General features: G+C 58.0%; 1 protein-coding gene across 2 annotated transcripts in view; it reads right to left on the bottom strand.

Annotated features, from left to right (window-relative positions):
- Window positions 1–4,258, bottom strand: part of LOC113216139 (uncharacterized) — a 52,704-nt gene that overhangs the window by 26,455 nt on the left and 21,991 nt on the right. The gene's annotated exons all lie outside the window — the stretch shown is intronic.

Raw genomic sequence — 4,258 nt, 5'->3', positions numbered from 1 at the left:
AGTAAATCGCGAGACTGAAATGGTCGGGCCGAAGGCCCGACCATCGCCGCCGGCAAGCCAAGCAGGCCCGGCCCCTGCCGAACGGAGTTGCCGGCGCAGCGAAGTGGAGCTGGCAAATCCGTTTGGCGGAAGGGCGGGCCTGCTTGTTACCGTGAACTACAGCTGAGTGAGCGGGGTCACCCAGCTACCTGGTACAGTCTAACTACGTAAGTGCGCGGCGTGAATCAACCACCTGGTCTATCGTTTTGAAGAAGTGTTTGGATGAATTGAATCACAATTGCCTTAAAACGGTTTTGTTACACTTTTTGCTAACCACCAATAATGGTTCACGTCGTGTAGGCGTGCGTGCGTGTTGCCTACCCGTTCGGCGCCATGCGGTGCAGTGCGCCTACGCGAGTGAGTGGGCCGATAGCGACAGCTGGCGGTGCGTGTCTGTTCCGTCTGCCCGCAGCCCGCAGCCGCAGCTGACGCGACGCCGGCCCTGCCCGCGGCCCGGGCCCCGGGCTCGCCTCTTTGCGTGTCCCGTCCTGCGGGCCGCGGCCGGGCGACCCTCCCCCGTCGCGGTCACCATCGCAATCGATGGTAGGTGCCTCCTTGCCGTGTGCCGGGGCGCCTGTGAGCCCCCTCGGGTGCCTCGCAGACTGCCCGAGTAGTGTACCTCTCACTCGCGGCAAGCTATCGGGGCGCTCTCGTGAGCTTGATATAGAGTGAGGACGCTCGCGCGCGCACGCGCCCCGTCTGTGTGCCCGCTTTATCATATCGGAGAGGGGGAGGTGAGCGGGGCTCAGGGCCGCCTTATGCACCGGGGCCGTATTGAAATGACGAACGATATCATACAAAAAAAAAGAACGGACAGTAATCACTTTATCGTGGGGAAATTCACCTTGCATTCAGACAGATCAAGTTGTACGTCATGCCTTTCAGCACTCGTCCTCTGTGCCTTCTGCATATGCAATATTAATCAGGCAGCTGTTTCGACGGCATCACTGCAGCGGGTTGGATCCATGTGGAGGGGGAGGCCTGCTATGCCGCGGCCTATCCGATGGCCTGCCGGCCCGGCCCTTCATGCAGCCCCCCTCCTCCCCTCCCCCTCCGCTAACAAGCTCTGCACCGCGACATCCGCGCATGACGTCATGCGGTCTGTCCAATATGCCGCGCACCACTGCTGCACGGCCGGCGCCGTGTCCCCGATGCGCGAGAGCTGCGAGAGCTCGTTTAAACATGCCGCCCCGCGTTATGCAGGTGAGCCGGCGAGCGCGCCGCAACACGGCGACTCCCGCCCCGCCGTAATCCCCATTCGCCTCGCTTCACAATAAAACTCAAATCGCTCGCCGATGTTGTGTTGCTGTGCCGCTGGTGAGGGGACCGGGGGGGGGGGGATCAGCCTGTCTGATCCCCTGCGCCCCGCTCTCATCGTCGTCATCGTCGTCGTCAGCAGCGGTGCAGTGTGGGCAGGGCGGTCTGCGGGGCTGGGCCGCCTGCACCGCAGCGGTGCGCGAGGGTTGCATACCCCCAAGCTCACAGGCGCTCCGCCCGCAGCGAGCGTGGACGACGCGCGGTAGGTGAGGTGAAAGAGTGGGGTTCCCGCCAGAGATCGCCCACTCAAGAGCTCGGCCTCGGGAAATATTTCACTTTGTTTTATTTCGAAACGGGTCAGCTATGGTAGCATTATCATTTAGAAATTTCTGCATTTTGAAGAATTTAGGCCCCTCACCCGGATCCCAGACTTTGATGACGATTAAAATAATTACTTGAAGCGCCAAAAAAGAAGACGTCGTCGTCAGGATCGGCGTCGTCAGGATCGGCGTCGTCAGTCTCGGCGCCAGCCGCATCAGTGCCAAGCAAACACGCCCAGGCGGCACCAGGTCGGTGCGGTTATGCAACGGGTTGCGTTGGGCAGCAGCGCGCCGAGCGCAGAGGAGCCGGACAGGGCCGGGAGGAGGGCAGGGCGCCGCCCCGCTGACCCTGCTGCAGGGTAGCCGTTCAACTTTTAGAGGGCGTGGCACGCCGCGGGCGAGGCGGGAAGAGGGGCGGGATGGGAGAAGGCGCGGAGGACCGCCGCCGGGCCGGGCCGGCCGGGCCGCGCGTCCCCTCTCGCCTCTCGCCGACTCCAGGCTTTGACTACAAATGACACCAGCAGCAGCGGCGCGCGCGCTAAGTTTTCGGGGGCGCGGGCGGCAAGGCGGGGGGCGCTGCTTGTCTTGCCGCGCTCGCCGAGATAGGGTTTCCACCAACGCCCTTCGCCGCGCCGTGCGCCGCCTAGCAACGCCTTGCTCTCTCGCCTCTCTCGCGCCTCACGCGGCAGCGCGCGCGCGCGCACACACACACGCGCGCGCGCGCCCCGGCTACGATTTCGCTCCAGCAGTTAAACGTAGCAATATATGTATGAAATGGTTCGAGGAAAGGATGGGTTATAAAATGTTTTATCAGCCTGGCCCCGTGGCCGACGCATAAGGCAGCGTGATTATTTGCCCCCTCCCCCCCCCACGCATTTCTCACCCCCTCCATTCAATTCCCTTGTTAGAAGCATAAGTTTAGCATCCAAATCTTATGTGGAGTCGGCGAGGTGGAGTGGAATGGACGTCAGCCTCGTCCGTGGCGGATGTAACCCCCCGGTCCAGTTCCCTTTCAAATGGTCTACAAATTATGACGAAGAAGGTCTCTGGGCAGCCCTAATGCTCCGGCTTGCAGTGCCCCTCCCCTACCGTTTGATCCCCTCTTCACTCCGCCGCGCCCGGGCTGCACTGGTCGTGATGACCCCCCCTTTGCCCTTGTGTGCGTATCTGCGTGTATTTGTTTGTGTCAGTGTCATTCATCCGCTGAAAGCCGAAGCAGAGTTAATTGCCGGAGGGGATCGGATCGGTCCGGGAGGCCATAACACGCCCTGTGACGGTGTGGTGGGACCACTGTACCCCCGGCCTATACGTCTAGAGTTCAAAGGGTTACGACGGGACCGTCCCTAGTTCCGTCTAGGGGGTTACACTTGGTAAAACAAGAGTAGGATACCCAACATTTTAAAAGCATTTAAGCCCAAAAGGCATTAAGTTTACATTTTATCAAAATGATATTTTCCTGCGGAGTAAAATGGTTATCTGTTTCCAGCGGCACTCTCTTTAAAGAGAGGCGCGCCGATAGAATTAGACGACAAGTACACTGAAAATTGAGAAGGGTAATTTTGTATCAAGGGAAGCACATACCTTACTGGATGAAGATTTGTATCTGAAAATTGTCGCTAGCCTAAGTTCTTTTTTGTGTGTAGTTGAGATGTGCTTAAGAACACATATCCTTGCTAGATGTAAAACTGGCCTTTCCCATCTGTAGCCCGGTTAAATCTTCTTCTTCACCCCCAAAACTGTGTTCTCAATTCATGTATTGCTCTTAAAATTTTGAGCCCCATTTCTTGTTTTAAGGAACAAATAGGACTTGAAACTAAAAATGGGGCTCAAAATTTTAAGAGCAAAACTTGAATTGAGAACACATTTTTTGGGGTGTTTCACCCAGCCTGTTGCGGGAGGAGGGGGAAGGAGAGGGGCAGTGAGATCAGTATGACATCTAGCCAACTTCACCAACAAAATTAATCAAATTGCCTGCTCGCCTCGCGTCGCCGCTGGAAAGGGGGGAGAGGGGGGTCAGCCAACAGCAAGCCGTGCACGGTCTCCTCCCTGTCGACCCCAATCAGTCTCTGGCGCGAGCAGCGAGCTGAGGCGGGCCGGCCAGCCCTCTCCACCGCATTGCATTGCTTATTTGTTTTGTATTGCGTTATTTTCGGTGTTTTATTTGATTGTTCCGCTCGGACAAAATGTTGTCGGGCGATATAAAGTGAATAAAAGGGTGCCCCAGGCACAACTCGCCCCGAGGCCTAGTGGCCCCGATTTTGGTGTGAGTCCTGAATGCAAGGTTTTGCCCCCCCCCCCCCCCAATCTGCCAAATTTTCAAAATCTGAGAGCTGTCTTGGATCCGGAAAAAAACGAGTGAAGGGAAAACGGTGAATAGATCGTCTAGCCACATTAATGCTTCTACCGTGCACCAGCAGTGGCAGCAGCAGCAGCAGCAGCGGGGTGTATACTTCACCGAGCACCTTGGAGCGCTCGTGTCGCGGCAACAGAAGCGGAAGTACTTGAGAGCGGAGCGTCGTGAACTTGAACCTGAAGCCCACAGCGGAGTAGTAGCAGACGCCCCTCTCCTCCCAGCCACGTCACGCCACGCCACGCCACGCCCCCACCCAGAGCCACGGGGAATGTGATTGCCCCCCCCCCCC

Source organism: Frankliniella occidentalis, unplaced genomic scaffold (genome assembly GCF_000697945.3).
Source record: "Frankliniella occidentalis isolate FOCC.00 unplaced genomic scaffold, Focc_3.1 Scaffold41, whole genome shotgun sequence".
NCBI classification, from domain to species: Eukaryota; Metazoa; Arthropoda; class Insecta; order Thysanoptera; family Thripidae; genus Frankliniella; species Frankliniella occidentalis.
The sequence above is the reverse complement of the archived record's forward strand: the minus strand, read 5'-3'. Positions and strand labels throughout refer to the sequence as shown.